At 38.5% G+C, this 17662-nt stretch overlaps 1 protein-coding gene across 1 annotated transcript in view; it reads right to left on the reverse strand.

The window, feature by feature from the left end:
- Nucleotides 1-5926: 5926 nt before the first annotated feature.
- The window catches only part of RFT1 (RFT1 homolog), a 47996-nt gene continuing 36260 nt past the window's right edge, over nt 5927-17662 (reverse strand). Inside the window, exon 14 of the mRNA XM_051811428.1 lies at nt 5927-6005. The gene's annotated coding sequence lies outside the window, so the exon portion shown is untranslated. The remainder of the gene's footprint in view (nt 6006-17662) is intronic.

Consider the following 17662-nt stretch of genomic DNA (forward strand, 5'->3'; position numbering starts at 1 on the left):
CAGGTTTTAGGGCAAAAAGAGTACCTCAAGCTGTTACTAAATCACTCAGCTCAATATTGGAGTTTATAATCACATCTCATTCTAATAGTATTTTATGCCTTCCAGGTTTTAATTCTGAGAGATTGAGTTGAAAGAGATTAACCCCAACACAAGATATACTATCATACTCTTATGCATTTTTCTCAGGTACAGACTAAAGTTTTTAATACATAAATTGCCAGCTACTTAATTCCATTCCCAGCTAAAATGAGTCAACTGTTTCTTTCATAAGGAGATAAATGCTCTCTAGTAACAATAAGTGTCAAATCTGCTACGTGCATGAAAACAATTGAATTCAATCTGTTCAGGAACCTGTACAGTTAAAATTCCTTCTGCATGACTGCCCTTTAAACAATATATCTGAAATCAGCTAAGCAAATCCGCAGATCTTGTAAACTGAAGCACCTTTGTCTGCATTAGGATGTTGTTGCATTAATTTAACAAATACACTTTTGAAACAACTTTACCGACTTAACCCAATTCTCTCATGCACACACCATCTCACACCTACCTTAAATGGCCAAAGCCCTTACTTTTAACAAATTATCAAGAAAGGAAAACATCTGTTGCCTCAAATACTTGATGGACTGGAGAATGAGGAAACATTCATTCACAGTGGCAGCTGAACATATGTGGGTTACCATTATACACCTTATTAGGTTAGCTTCATATTTTACTACTTTTGCCACAGTAGACAAACTCAATTTTGGTATGCAAACAGAAGGACTATCTGAGAACTGCAGGAACAATCTTGTGAGAAGCTGAAAAACATCAGCCTGGACAAGTTGAAAGATAAAAGATACATGGGCTAAAAGGTGGGCTAAAGATTCTTCAATTTAGGAATCCTTCCAATACCACTTCCCTTTTCCTTATTTCCACAGTGTACTTAAAGCCATTAAATACAGTCCTGTGGCCTCTGAAGCATGTAATTACTAAGATAAAATATGAAAACCTCTATTTGTCTTTCTGTGTTGCCAGCTCTGAGGCTGCCAAAAGAAGAGTGCACTGTTCTACATTCTCTTGGGCTTTGTCAGAAAGATTTTAATTGTCCAAACCAACCAGAGCAGATATACCAAAACATGCACTGCTACACCAGTGACATGTAAGATTTTTAAGGTTACAAGAACACCCAAAGAATAACATTCACCCATTACTTCAAAGGCAGCAAGTATGAACACTCCATACTACTGCAACTGTCCGAAATTCCTCTCACATGTTGTCACAAATTAAATAAAAACCCCACAGTGACTCCTACACCCATATGCAGAACCCAAAGGACAACTTCCTAAAGGACAATTCAGAATACCAGTTACCAGGAGTCTCTCCTACAGTGTTTCCTGGATCTGAGGTTGGTTCACAGTCACTTGGGCCTTCAAATAATAGAACAGAAGTCAGAAATTGTCCTCACAATCAGAAATTGTCCTGCAATTCTCTCTGGAAGTTTTGGGGTCACGTACACTATTTAGTTGAGTTCAATACACAGCCTAGATTAGTTAAAAAGACCATCTTATCCTATTTTCATTCAAAGAGACACATGCAGTTTGCTTACTCCTTAATTCTTTGCAGTGCTCTGAGCTACCACACCACACAGAATTAGTTCTACTGAATGAATTCATCAGTTCTAGCAGAAGCTGAAGTTCTAAAAATAATATTCTCTCACTTTTCCAAGTTTAGTAATAACTTGGGATTGCAAACTGAAAGAATGGATGCCAACTTTCCTTGTCTGTCTATTCATAGGAACAAATACAGCACAGTCCACTGTCATTCCCTTCCCTAAGTGTTAGCTCTGATCAGGATACCTGCAGTATCTCTCAAATTGCAAATCAGGCAAGAAGGATTTGTTTCCTAGGTTTCTAGTAAATCTTTGATCCTTCAGCTCTATCAACCTTCTATTAGCTCTGATATTTGACAGAATTTTGAACAGCTCCTCTCTCCAGTAAGGCTGTTGTCCAATGGCTAATTTTTTTATGCAAGTACAACTTCAGCCTTTCTTTTTACTTCACGTAGATATAAAAGAACTGCGTTTGGTTTATATATATAATGTACATATATTTACATTAAAAATTCGTGTTGTGGGTTTTTTTCTAGCTGAATCCCACTTTGAGCATTTATACCTCAGTGTAAGTGGCAATTTTAAATGTAATAACCAGCATCTCTCACAGTTACCTTAAACTTGAGTGTATTTTCCTTGGGTTTTGGTAAGTATTTGATGGAAATTGCTTCTATGTCCCATGAAAGAATAGAAGTAATGTCCATGAGTGCATGCTTTTCTGTGGAGTAGAATGGCTTATGGCATACATCCCAGGAATTTTTGTAAAATATTCCCTTCTGGGAGCAGGGCCATGTCCAAGACCATACAGAGAATAAAACAAAAGGCTCAAGTCACACTTTATCCAGGCAGGCAGGTTAGAGAGCTTCCAAGATGAAAGATTTGCCTGAACTTAGAGTCAGCCAAGAGCATGCCCAGTTCTTTGTCAGCACACTCACTTGGAGGGGGAAGGATGGCTCAAGGAACGGAGTTAAATCATCCCAATCCAACACGTCACAGCCCTCAGTCAGTTTGTGAAGGCAAAGGTGATAAATCTAGAAATTTAGATCACAAAGTACTTTCCAAATCATAGAATATTAAGGGGTTAGAATGGACCTTGAAGATCCTGATGGGCAGGGAACCTTCCACTAGGCCAAGTTGCTCAAGCCCTTACCCAACCTGGCTTTGAACACTGACAGGGTGGGAGCATCCACAGCATCCCTGGGCAACCTGAGCCAGTGTCTCACCCCCCTCACAGTAAAAACTTTCTTCCTCATATCTAATCTAAATTTTCTCTCTTTCAATTTGTACCCAAAATACAGCTGGAGACTAAGTCTTGGACTGTAAGAACACAGAATGGGGCTGGGAATTGTACATACACATGAACTTAAGATCAGTAAGAAGTTTAGATGAAGAACACAGAATATTTATGCTAGCAGTAATGGAAATGGTTTAGGCCAAGTGCTGCATTTTGTTATTCTGATTTTCAGACAAATATCATTCAACATGTATTGGAGTTAGTCAACAGCTGACATTTAAACATATTTATAAAGGAATTCTGTGATTCTTTAAAAAAACAAAGTTGTTATTTCTTCCAAAACATGTTGGCCTTGAACTTTTTTTGCACTGCATCACAGATTTATTTACAAGTTTTAACCAGTATTGAAAAATGCAGCAAACTAAATATGCAAACTGTCATCGGAATAAAAGCCACTTCTGTTCTGTTAGACTTTGTGTGAAAAACAGCTTCGTGTCACTGAAGTACTGCAGATAGAGCCTGAAGAGATGCTTTCCCAAGGTTTTCAATGCATTCTTAAAACAATCAAGTAGTACTTGACATAATTTCCTTTGGTCCTCCATAGTTGTAAACGATATGACTTTTTTAAAATATAAACCTTAAACTACCAAATGCATTAATTCTTCATCTTTTTCAGTTTATTTGGCAATAAGCAATTGGTTGTACCCCTTTTCCTACAGAAGGAAAATAAATCTTGAAATCAACCTTTCACCTAAAGAAGTTGCAAGTGATCTATGTCAGCACAGAGAGGGGCAGTCAATGCCTGCACTGCTGCTGTTTTCTGCTTTCTCCTTTCCTCTCACCACCAACATGCTTATAAAACAAATAAACCCCTCCTGCAGTTACAGTGGTTTCAAACATGCTTTCAACATTTTCCCGTGTGGTGCTTTGTTCTTCACCACCTGCTCAGCTGCTGATACAGTCTGATGCAGCCCCAGCACGCAGGTCACACACACTGAACATGCCAGGCAAGCCTGGGTCAGAGCAGCAGACAGAAAAAAACCTGCTTCCAAAGATAAGTTGAAAAGAAAGCATTTGCTCTTCTCTGTAGGTCAGTTTATGCCCCCTCAAAAAACAAAAAAAAAAAAAAAAAAAAAGCACCATCAAAATGAGTTTCTAAATTCCAGTGACTTTGAGAAGTCTCTTACTATGGACCAAATCCTCCCCACTGGTCCATGCACACTTGGATGTCAGTGTCTCTTAAGAATTTAAACTTAACAAGCATGCCTGCTTTTTTTCTTAAAAAGAGGAATCTTATCTGTCTATTAATTTGGGGGATCAGAGGTTGTTGTATCATATATTTCAGTTATGTTCCTGACTGACACCATCATCTCTGGTTAACACAAAGAGCTATTTCACTGCAGTAGGATCTGTTACCAACACATGCTTCCCAACCGATTCTTCTGGCTTTGAATTAAGAAAGTTGTGTGTCCCGGTCTCTCCAAGGAAAAAGGTTGTCTTATCTCAGAAAATCAAAAGCAAGATCAGGGATGGGGCAAGACTACTGAAAAAAAAATGAAAGACTCCTCAGAGTCCTGGGTTATGTGGCAGAAGTGGTTTTTTTTCTGAAGAACTTTGCTCCAGAAATATGAAGACACTTTGTCACAGCTTAACCTACCTGAGTGGGACAAAGATACAACTAAAACTGTAAACTGCTCAAAAAGCCCAAGCTGTTACCTGCTAATAACCTCCACTTACGGAAATACCTAAAGTTTTTTAGAAGAAGAACTTAAATCTGTGTGGAACATTGTTAAAATATATAAATATGAATCCCACTTTAGAGATGTGGAAACAAAGACAAAGTGAATTAGGCATTGCAGCCAGAGAGAGACCAGAGGGCAGAACCCCGGCCATGCAGAGAGGTGGGATCACCACTGGATGTCTCCCAACCTCCTCTACAGCACATTCCCAACGTACAGAGGGATCTCTGATCCATTATGGATGAGCTGCTATTGACTTTCATATGAAGTAGCACAAACCTGAAAACATAATAATATGACTTACACTATTGTTTTGATAGCACAATTACACTAATTAAAAGCTGATCATTAACAACCTTTGCAAGGGCATGAAATAACCACTTAAGCAGAGACAATCACCCTTTTAAGGGTCTAATATGATGTAACATCCATGATTTTGTGCTTTCTGTTGTTAAGTGGTTCTTTCTGCAATCACTGTCAGTGCTCTCAGAAGTCACAGATGAAAATGATTCTCCACAAGCAAGAGTCTTACTATTAAAAAAAAAAGTATTTAAAGGGTCTATGTTTGAAAGGGAGAAACATGAAGAATGAAACAGAAGGAAATGTATCTTAAAACAAACCTGAATTTGTAAGCCATGCTATGGGTGGATGTTTATTGGCTTAATTTCAAAGCTTTTCCTATACCAGTCTCCCCACAGAAGATGGGAAGAAGGAGCTCAAATTCCCTCTTTTTTACTTTGTCTGAGCAGAGCTGAATGTCCCATTTTTAAAAGAATAAAGGAGAAAGGAGGCATTGATACTTCTACATTCCTAAATCTATTCTTTTTCAAATATCTTTGGCTATTAGGAAGCAAATTTAGCTACTGATCTAATTTGTTTCAACTTATAAGTACTAATACCCAAGCAAACATATGTTGAACAGGCTGGTTAAGAATATTTAATGAGAGTTTAGTTACTGATTTGTAAATGAAAAGTGCAAATGTGGCAGTTGCCATAGATCCTTGTAGCTCCTTGCTGGCACTGAGCCCAGCTAGGCTTAAAAATATGCAACATATTGATGGGAGAAAAGGCGAAAAAAATTTAACATTATGTGTAAAACTTGCTGTGAAAATACAATTCCGCATATGGATCTTAATGTAAATTATACGAGCAAGACAATATAATTCTGAATGCATTTATGTATGCTTTGTGCTGATGGGATTAATGCAAATATTACAGTCACACCATAAATTCACAATGAAGTGAATGCCTACAGGCAATTCAGTTTCCTGTCCTTGGTAACTGAACAGAACTGTGTTCTGTTCTACATTTGTCAGCAAATGAAACAGTGAGGAATAATCTCTTCACTTGTACCTACCTCTCTGTGACATTTCTGCCTTGGAATCAGGAAGGCCCTTTATTGAAGAAAGAGACACAGGGAAGACACATCTTGTTCCTGTTCCTGGAAAATAGAAGGAATGCAAAGACAGTGAATGAGCTGTTATTAAACCCTGATGCTAACAGAAGTTAAGCCTCCTGCATTCACAAATTATGATAAACTCTAGCACTTCCCTCCTCCCCCAATTATCACACCCATTTCTGTAAACTTTTGCCTCATTTTCTTTCCTAGCCCTTGTCTAGGAAGTAAAAGAAGCCCTGAGAACTGGGCACTAAAGAGCTGCTACTGAAAGTTTACACGTCAGTACCACAGTTCCCATCACCAGGCAGGAAAGAATAGCCCTTATAAAAGACATTTGAGTTTGGAGAATCCTTTCTGGGTGACCTGCCCAGGGCAGCACTGCCCTCGTGAAGATTTTTTCCTGATGCACAACCTGAACCTCCCAAGACTTAGTTTGTGGCCACTGTCCCCTGTAGCAGTACTGAGGAGAACATGCCACCTCTGATTACTACTTGGAGGGCAGTTGCAAAGCTGCCACTAGGTCACACTTGAACCTCATCTTTGCCAAGAAGCAACCCAGTATGAGCTTCTCTTCACTGAGGAAGCACAGCTCCCTCAATCCCTGGTGTCAACTCATACCCTGCTCCCTGGAAAAGCAGAACTTGTCTCTGTCAGGTATTCACAGGCTACCTCAAATTAATCAAACAATGTAACAAGTCTCAGAAAACAGAATACAGAATTAAACATTTAAGAACCCAAATGCTTCAAAACATTGCACAGACAACATTAGGACTTGGTACTTGTCCTGTGTGGTCACACACAGTGTGTACTTTCCATCTTACAATGGATAGAGAAGTCTTAGTTTCTCTACAGACTTTTGTCATTTTAGACTTAATTCACTTTTAAAACACTGATATGAATGAGAGTGATATTATTTCACATACACCAAAACCAAACCACACATCACTGACACCTGCTTTGGCAGACTCTACATCACAACTAGGAGTGTGACTGTCAGTGAACTTGGCATAACCTCAAGGAATTAATAAAATACCACAGAGAACATTAAGACACCACACTGAAATACAAAAATCATTGAAGAGCTGAAACAAAAACCTCAATATTTAAAAAAATAAAATTTTAAAAGAAGTATATTATTTCAAGTACATTTTCTGTTAGTGGTCTGAGATTGACTTCTGTTACACACACCCATGTCCCACGAAGACCACACAGAGAGCAGGGCTGCCACAGGGATATCTGTGTGTTTGCATTAACCCTGGCACCCTGTGCCTGCAGAGATACAGAGCGTGTCATGGACTACAGAGGCACAAATCCTCAGCAGCTCAGTGGCAGTGAGTCCTGTAAAGCTGCTTGTGGGAAAAGCCTTCAGGTTAAATAAGGGATATTCCACTTTCTCAGCTATGACTGAGCAGAGCTAGAAAGCAATTCATATTTTTAAGTGTTTATAGGTATTTAGAAAAATGTTTATATACTCCAATTAAGTGCCTATAGTCCCTTCTAGTTCCTTCTATAGGATTCTTGTCATATGTGAATGGTTACATTGCCATTATTAAAGCTGATTACACACCAAACAAAGCATCTGTGTGTAGTTATAGACCCTTTACAAGAAGTCACGATCTAATACAGGATCTGCGTGGCTCATTAAGAATCTGAGGAATTACCCTGAAGAAATTTGACTATTTTATAGAATATTATTTGTGTAAAAAGCATTTTTATGGAGTTCTTAAATTACACTGGCATATAAACTGCCAATCAAGACTGCCTATAAAGAGCAAGCAAATGAAATGCTGGTGAACAGGCACAAATAATGAAGACAAGGGCTGAGAGATCAAATGAGTTACCACCATGCAACGGCATGGGAAGCAAAAGATATGTTTTCTACAGGCAATAACATTTATTGCAACTATCAGTTCAAGTCTATTTCCATCCCAGCACCAATGAGTTCATTCAAAGTTGAAAGAACTTCGGAGGATCCTTTTATGAGGATGATTTTGCCCATGCAATATGGGAAATGAAGTTCAATGGCATTTGTCACTGGTTCTCATGCAGCCAGGGGAGACCAGCCTGGCTCACTTTCATCAGGAGGTTTATATAAGGAATTGGGTATATAAGGAATCACATCACTAACTTGGAAATTAATTTGCACAGAACTTCAGTCAGAACCCACCTTCCTTGTCATCATGGAACACTGATTATCTGGATCAGGTAAAGCAATTGATGATGTAGATACTCATTTTACCAAAGAGAAATAACTTTTGACAAGACTGAATTTTGTATTTGTTGGCCTCTTACTTCTGGGAAACTAATCTACCTCAAAGGCCACCCAGTCGAGTACCACAGCCAGACACAATATCTCAGACACACTCTAAACAAATTCCTGCTGCAAGGTCCTTGCTCCTCTGAGCAGGGCAGCACCCCGTCACAAACTAAGTCAATCCACTACATCCAATCTCACTCTACCAACTCATAGAGTGGCTGGTGGAGCTCTTTTTTCTGGCAGCAGTGACACTTGTCACATGGGACACTTCATGTCTCCTCTCCTTTCTTCTCCCAGAAGGTCTTTAGTGTTACTGCAAGGATCCCTCAGCTGACCTGTTCCTGGTGATGCTTAAAGCAGAAAAAACAACCCAGTGTTTTTGTCAGATCTGTGATCTGCACAGGAGGCAGTAGAACCTGCCCAGTAACTTGAGCAGGAGGACTGAAAGCAGGTCATGGACAACTGTGCAGCAAGATAAAAGCCACCTATGCAGCGTGTCTGTCTGCAGCTGTCAGTTTTTTTTTTTTGGTCAGGAAGGTTTAAGTTGGATATGAGGAAAAGGTTTTTCACCCAGAGGGCAGTTGAGCACTAGAACACACTCCCCAGGGAAGCGGTCACAGCCCCAAGCCTGAGAGTTCAAGAAGTGTTTGGACAACACTCTCAGGGACATGGTGGGAGTCTTGGGGCTGTCCTGTGCAGGGTCAGGAGTTGGGCTTTGATGATTCTTATGGGTCCCTTCCAACTCATGATATTCCATAATTCTCTCTTCATTATCTTGGCCTGCTGCTTTACTTAATATACAGATAGTCCTTTTACAAGCAACCAATACTGACATACCATATTTAATTTTTTTTTTAATCAGCAGTAGAAAAGTCCTTTATGCATTTAACATATTAATTTTAAAGCATAGTATTCTCAAAATGCTCCTAAACTATCCTGACATAAGTGACTATCTAAGAATAAACCCACAATCATCATAAATCATTTAACAATCTCTCAATGACATATTAGGCACCCCCAGGCTTACAATTCATCTATAGGTGGTAATCCAATATTAAAAAAATCTTGAATATATCAATGATTGCACAGTGAAATAGCAAATGGCAGGAAATTAGAGAGCATCAGCACTTCTAAACAGCACCCTGAGGGCTGCCCAGCTTACTTGGGAGTTCTGCAGCACTACAGTTCAGGGCTTGTCAGTTCAAATCTGACCCAGACTGGCTGCAAGCAAATTCACCCCTCCAGTTTCAGCTGCAGCCCACCTGCCCACCCCACGGGAAAAGAAAAAAGCCCAAAGACCAGTTAACAAGGAAGAGATGGGGATTTTCTTTTGCCATTGGAGTCTAGGTCTAGAGTGAATTCCAGCTGTATATGAGCTTGTAGACATCATCAATAGCATTATGAACTCTAATTTAAAACAAAACCAAGTCTCTTAGATTCTTATAGAAGTAGCCTCCATGTTCCCTGTTACTGAGAGGAATGGAAAAAAACCCCACACCAAAACCATCTCCCCATGAGCTCAGAGTGCTTTCCTGTAGGAGACACTTAGCAGTGAATTCTACAGGAGCTGCCAGTGAAAGGTACAGAATAAACAGTGTCTTCTCTTGAGTTTCATAAAAACTACTGATATCAGGGGTTTATTACCAATCCTTTTTCCCTAAAAACAGTCTAGTGTATAATAGGTTTTAGTACTACAGCCAGCAATAAGTGAGTGTTTTACAGACTCTGCTTCAACACTGAGAGATGACTTGCTTTTTAGATTTCAAATTTAATCTTTTCCAGAGGGACTTTATAGAGTGAAGAAGAAAAAGTTCATCCAATTTTTACTAGACTAGCTAAACAAGTTTCCCTTGGAAAGAATAATTTTCATCAGACTAGGTCAGCATGAAGGCATAGGTGCTGTTTGTTTATGCCTAGAGCCTCAGGCCCTCGAATGATATTCAGGTTCTTAACTAAGCCCTCACATAAAAAATCCACAGTTCTCACCTGTGGAGTAACTCATGTATGTTTTCACAGATACAACCACATGTAGCTATGGCATATATATTGTGTATGTGCATATATGGACAATCTTACACAAAACAGCCCATACACAGAAGCTTAGGCCAAGTTCTGTTTTCTGCAGCTCGCTCATCTTCAATCTTGATGAAAACTGCAATTAGATTTATCATCTCCTCCTTTCAGGGTCTACCATTTTTCACATTAAAGAACAGCTCTTCCTCTAGGGTATTCAATATGCAGCAGAAAGGGAAGAATCAAGTCTCCCAAAAAAGATCATTTTGTCTGTTTCTAGTCAGTCCTACAGGTCCAAAGTACTGCCTGCAAGGTCAGATGTAAATCTGCAGTTCATTTCTGCATTTACTGAGATTCACTCAGGTAACTTTTTATCCCCAATCACTGGCTAAGTAAGATGGACTTGCCTTACATTTAATAAAATTAGTTCAATATTTAACATCACACACCACAAAACTAAATCCTGAAAGTGCAGAGAGCAAATTGGCCTCAACAGTGTTCTTTGTTTTAATGATTCAGAACTTGCTGCCATCTAAATCTACTCCAAACTAAGCTGCCAAGAGCATATGAACAATAATATTTTCAAGAGAAACATTATTTCTATTACACAAATACTTATCTCATTTCTGTAAAGAGAAATCCCCAGACACATTATAAATTTCCTCTGGTATACTTATAAAGAATGGATATCATGATCAGATCTATGTTATTTCTATTGCTACTACTCATAACTAAACATCTTTTCAGTAGTTTCAATAATATTTAGCACTGGAAAAAAGCATTTAATTGTTAAAGAGAAAAAATCCTGTATGTACACAACAGACCAATGTCATTAGTGTCTCTGCCCCCCATACAAAGACCAGATGAGCTTTGTGTTTGAGGAAATCCTCCCGAGTCAGTGTAACCCAACCTCTGCTGAAGTTTTGAAGAGAAAGTTGATGCTTCTCCAGGTTTGTGACTATAAACTGCTTTCACAGCACATTCAAATGGTAATAACTTTGGAAGGCATTGTAAAGGTCTGAGATCCTAACTTTGACCAACAAAGAGCTCAAATCCCAAGGAAAGTATCAATTTTCAGAATGAGCTACTCATTGAAAACTCTCATAATGTACTTATCCTTCAATGAGTCACATGTCAAAGAATCTTTACCAAAACTAGAGATATTTGCAGTCTGTCAGTATTATGATTTTTAAAAGCAATTATCAAAATGAGAGAGATTTACGAAATAGTTATTCTAAAGCTCTAGATGTGCTGAAATGAACCAGTATCCCATTCTTGATTTTCAGACTTCGAATTACTGAGGAACAGGAGATCCTTAGTGATGTGTGTCCTGGAAGTGTCAAAGCCAGCATAGCCTCCAGAAATAAACAAGCAGACTGGTGTGCACTGCAAGAGAAGATATCCTCCTATCACATATATTAGAGTGGGAAGTCAACAACCCAGTATAATCAGAATTCTTAATAAAGTTGGTAAACTTCCCAACACAAATGTTCCCACTGAGGAATTGGATTTAATGAAAAAACCTTTCTATTTTTGTTAAGAAAAAAGTTTGCCATACTTTTTCAATGGCACAAAAACATTAAACAAAGGTAATTGAAAGTTCAGTTCTAGTTCTGTTTTCTCCAGAAGGGTATTAAAACCTTTCCTTCCCTCGTGCACTCTAAAAGGGTGAGGAAAGGCACAGAAATTTTAAATTAAGAAAAACAGAACTTCAACTGGAGTAGCAGTTTTAAAAAGAAGTTCAATTTTTTTCTTAATTATTTTTACTTCTTTCATCTGTTAAATGTAAAAAACCATCTTTTTCATCACTTCACCCACCCACGGGAAGCTGTGGGTCCCCACAAGCTTAACAAAAGCATTTGCTTGCAAGAAAGAAAACTGAGCACTACTGCCACTTATTGAAGAGCCCTGCCTAGTTAATGGGAGCCATTATTTACAGGAAGCCTTTGCAAGGCAGAAAAGACCAGAGACCTTCAAGCAGGGGAATTGGTTTTTGTTCGTCCCATAAACTTTGTGAGCGTGGTGAAATAAGAGCCAGTGTTATAAACACGGCACTGCTGGGCTGGAACTCTGCCCAAGCACCAACATCTGCAGCCAAGGCAGCAGCCAGAGCTGGAAGTTGTTCCCAGGTTCGATTCCTCCTGTGAGCTCTCGGCACATAACACTGACACACCAGTCCCCCAAGGGAAAGTCTTCTTCTGCCACCCACTGCATTAGTCTGGCAAACACCTCCACTGCATCTGGAAAGCACAAGACCTAAAATATGCATGATGGGGCAGGGCTTTACCAATACTTTTCAGAGGACAATATTTTTCACCCCTTTTTTTTTTTTTGGTGAAAATGGAGAGCAGTAAGTTACTGAGAAACTGAATTATTATCAAAATTAAGCTAAATCAAGCTTTCAACTTAAAAAACGCTAGGCCAGAACCTTCCTGAACAGGTTCCTGAATAGGTCACTTCTGCCCCATCTTCCCAAGTTTTAATACCCTTCACTTGCAAAGCTGAATACTTATTCTCTACAGGGCTCCCTCCTTGTTCTGTACATGACAAGCACCACACAGCTGTAAAGCTGCTGTTTCCCAACATTTGAATGCTCCTTTTTGAAACCCTCATTTTTATTGGTAAAGTAATAAGTACACCCTAACAAGGTACCCGAAAATAATAGATGGAAACCTGTAATATGCTGCTGACAGGTCCTTTTTCTCAGTTTAAGTGCATAAGTATTCTTAAGACTAGCAGGAACATTACCATATCTCTACTGGAGAAAGACAAGATTGATGCTGTGTTGTCAGGCAACCAATTGCAAACTAAATATAATGCTTCTAAACGCTTGTATATCTCAAATTCATTAAACACAGAAACTAGATAAAAGGGGTTATGCAACAGAAAACATAACCACCAGCTTTTTAAAAATCAATGTAACAGTAAAAGCACATGTGACAGCACAATTAGCTAAGACTGAATTTTGTATATTGACTATAAAAATTCTTCTATGAAGTATGCAATCCTAGTAAGCATAAATGCCTCCCTGCATACACTCATGTAATATCAAGTGTAAGCATGTGTGCTGTGTGAAGAGGTCTGTGCTCAAAACAAAGTACCAAGTGCATATATAGATTGTTTCCTACTGGATTGATGGTACAAGTTTAAGCTTTTTACACACTAAACACGTATCATGAAGTTTACTCAGATTGGAACATAAACATCCCTGTATTATTGAACAGGCAAAATGTTACAGTGAATTGGATGAGAAGAGTCAGCTAAAGTATTAGGCAAGTAACAGATTTATTCCTGGGGGCAGCAATAATAACATCATATAGTAAGTAAAATGCACCAAAATGACCCCGTTTTCTAGAAACAAATACATTTAAAGGGTATTGTAGATAACAGTGATAGTGACATACTAAAATCTGTTCCACTAGAAGCAGATGCATCCAAACTAGGAGAGACATCTGGCAACATTCAAAAATGTAGCTTCAAACTTGAAGACATACAATGACATCATGCTAATTAAGTTCATATCATAATCATACTGGGCACACTTCTACTGCAGCTGAGTGATGGTGCTATAAAAGTATGTACTGTGAACACTATACACAAACATACACCTCCACCCCTCGTGGAGGCTCTGGCCTTGAATGCATTCAAAACTTGGTTGTACAATTTTGCCTTGAGCAAACTGTAAATTGTCATATTAACTGCATAAAATATAAGGGTTATCAGATACATGAAAGAAAAGAGATACAGCTGCACACAGATAGGGCAAGCAGACCCTAAGCCATTCTGTCACAATGCAGTTATCAGACTAACAAATTAAAATATATTAAAGTTGGGAAAGAATTAATTAATGGCACAGGCTTTTTTGCCTGTAATATCTTTTTAAAATGTATGTGAGTCTTTCCCTGGTAATTCTGTCCTTTTCTGTAACTGAAAAGGAGTTTGTAAATGGGACTCATGGTCTATAAAGGTGTTAACATTACATTTCAGCAGTTGGATGAATAAAGTCTTGATAAGGGTAAAAAGGGCAAAAAGGAAACGGGCCTAAGAATAATTTACAACTTTATCAAGCTTAAAAAAAATCCAATTCAACTGTGCTCAAAAATATCCAATCCCTTTTAGAACAAATACAGCTATTTCTTTGACTCCCTGGTGTATACTATAGACAAAATATTACCAGAATACTCTGTCTCTATAAAGTACCTATATACTATGTATTTTGAGAGAGAGCTCAAATAGAAACATACACCATCTGTCTCTAAAATAGCCACTCATACACCAAATTACATGAACCAATTGCCTGTATCTCATGTTGCACAACATTCTCCTTCCATCTTTGTGACTTGAATCTAGACCTCTGATAGCCTGTCAAAAGCTTAACTGCAGCACAAACAGAATAAATAAAAAGAGTAACGGATGCAATTTTTTTGTGAAAACAGATATACAGGAAAGCCTAATTTTTGCTCATTGCCACTGTCCTGAATAGGAGAAAAACTACAGTAGTTACCAGTGTCAAGGAAAATGAGGTCAAAATTATTTTGAAGTGACTTGGGAAGAGCATGCATTTGTTTTCTACCAAATCAAATTCTCTACTGACACAGGGAGCTGCAGAGGCAGCAAACAATTAACCCAGCATACCTGCTGATTGAGAAAAACTTTGCTCTGTTACAATAACAGACACAGACAGGTAAGAAATTTCATCAGGAATAACATGTCACAAACAAAAACAACACTGAGGAAGCCAACACGGTCCCCAACTATTCCAAACAACTCATATGTGCTGCCATGCAACTGGACAACACATGCAGCAGAGCTGTGAAGTCATCTATTAACCAGCTGGATTCAGTTCTCTGCAACCCTACACAATCCATGCATGTCCTAGAAATAGCTGGGAAGGTGGTCTCTCTCTCCATCTGACCCCATACAAGTAATTTAAATCAATTCATTCTTTCTCCCTCTTAATGACATTTAATTATTATCATCACAGAACAGAGCTCGAACCTGTCCAGCAATCCACTGCCTGTGGCAAGACACTAAACTCACTCAGCCCATTAAATCCTTGCTGAATCACAAAGACAACACATACCATTTAATTTTAAGATGTTCTCTGTGGAAAAGGCTACTTTGCCAGTGACAATAAGGGGCTTCTCCCTCTTCATCCCAACCAGTTACTTCTTGTGGAGCTTTATTGGTCACAAAACTGTCCCAGTGCTCCCACAAGAGCCCAGGACCACTTCCCTTGTGGCGTTGGTCCAACTCACATTAAAAAATTATAAATCCTGAATTAGATTCTCTTCCCTTTTGTAGGTATAGAAATAAGCAAAAAGAAGTGTAGTGTCCCAAATCAAACACCTGGGTACTATGGGGAGTAAATCAAATAGCTTGGATGTGAACTCCTGATGCCAGAGAAACTGTAGGTAGCAAACTGCAGTGTCAACTTTTAAAAGCACTTGGGGGATAATTCAAAGAAATACAAAGCAGAACTTCAGGTTTCTGCTGCAGTAGAACTGCCAGAACTGATAAGGAAAATTTAAGGACACATGCATAAACAGAACATATGGAGGAAGAGTTAACATCATGTTTCTAGAAGAAAATTACGACTCACGAGCTACTAGAGTTCTTGGAAAGAGCCACAGACATATGGACAAGATATATATGCCTGATATAGTCTTGTTGGATTTCCATAAGGCTTCTGATCACATGTATCAGTGAAATTTCTTATAAAAGTGATCTGTGAGGGACAGAAATATACAATTTAAATTGGTTAATATTCACAAATGAATGATACAAAAATAAACCTATCCTCTAACCCAGGAAGCCTCCAGTGTGGTCCCACTGCTCAAGCAGCAACCACAGAGAGATCAGACAGCATAGATTTCTGCTAAAGGCCAAACTGTTCACCACATGCATAAATCATCTGCAAAAGGGATGAATATCAAAATGAGAAAGTCTGCTTATGCTAATAAAGCATCTATAATAATAAAAAAATAACTTGTCTGCAGAGGGTTCTCACAGTGCTGAATGAGTCTGATAGAAGAGCAGATAAAACTACAGACTTACAAATTCCCAGTAGTGCATGCAAAGAAAGATAATCCTAACTTTATATACAGAGTGATTGACTCAGAAACTATTACCACACAGGAAAGAGATTTTGAAGGTACAATCTACTGTTCTGTACACACCTCAACTCACTCTTCATCAGCCATTAACAAAAAAATCAAATCAAATACTAGGAATTATTAACAAAGGAATAAGTATCCTCTAAACTAAATACATCAGTACTATGTCTGGAAAAGAGGCAGGTAAGCATATGATGAAGACTATTAAGGTATTAGAAGTCATGGAAAAGTTAGATAGGAAACAATGTTCAATAACTCTTATAATACAAGAGCTGTGGGATGTCAAATGAAATTGCAACACATAATTACACTGCAGAACTCATTCCCTTAGGATATAAATACTTACAACGGTTCAGAAATGAAGCGGATCACTTGGAATAGTGAGGGAAGTGTTATTATGTGCTTATCCTGCTCTTAGGCATTTTCCTAGGCATCTGCTCAAGCACTGCTCCAAACAGGATCTGGGTTTGGGAAGCAGCATGAATTAGGCTGTACTGGGCCAAAGGAGTACACTACAACCCACTCCACAAGACATGGGAATTGCATTCTGCAAGGGGCTTCACGGGGATGAGGCTTTACAGCCTATTCTTAGCAGTTTACAAGTAGTCAGAAAACAAGTCTGGATGACACAGTTTTCAACAAGATGTTGGAAACGTTTTCATTCTTCATAACAGAATGTTTTCATCCTTTGCACCACAAGAACAGTAAGAAGAAAATTACTCAACAGACCCTGCCCAACACAGCCACAAACCACCAGAGAACCAGTGCCTAAGGAGAGGTTGTAATGGTTTTCTCTGCAGTTTTAGGAAAGCAGATAAGATATTAACTATGATGAAAACAGAACAATAAAGGTAAGATCAAACAATTTTATACCAGTCCTGAAAAAATTAGGGATCCAAACTGGGAGAAAAAAGACTATCAGCTCCAGGGCTTACAATTTTTCACATCAGATTTTTCTTCTTACCAAATACTAAGAACATTCCTTGTTTTATATGTATTTATGGAGGGGGGGGGTAAGAAATGTATAGAAAAACGCTCCTGTTAAATTCTTAGGTTACTACTTTTCCAGGATTAACATTGAAGCAACAAACACATTCTCAGCTTTACTTCAACTCTAGAGCCAGAGATAGTACCACCTGCTTTGACACCACAGGTGTCTACAGGAGATGTTAGTATAAATTCATAACATCTTGGTTATATTATTCATATTTCAATGAAATCAAATCAATCCAAATCCAATCAAAACAATCTGCATGCAAAACAAAGGTGTCAACTTTGGTGTCCAGAGCCAGGTGGTTCTTGTTTAACTACTG

Source organism: Manacus candei, unplaced genomic scaffold (genome assembly GCF_025592945.1).
Source record: "Manacus candei isolate 608988 ecotype Guabito, Panama unplaced genomic scaffold, ASM2559294v1 h1tg000082l, whole genome shotgun sequence".
NCBI classification, from domain to species: Eukaryota; Metazoa; Chordata; class Aves; order Passeriformes; family Pipridae; genus Manacus; species Manacus candei.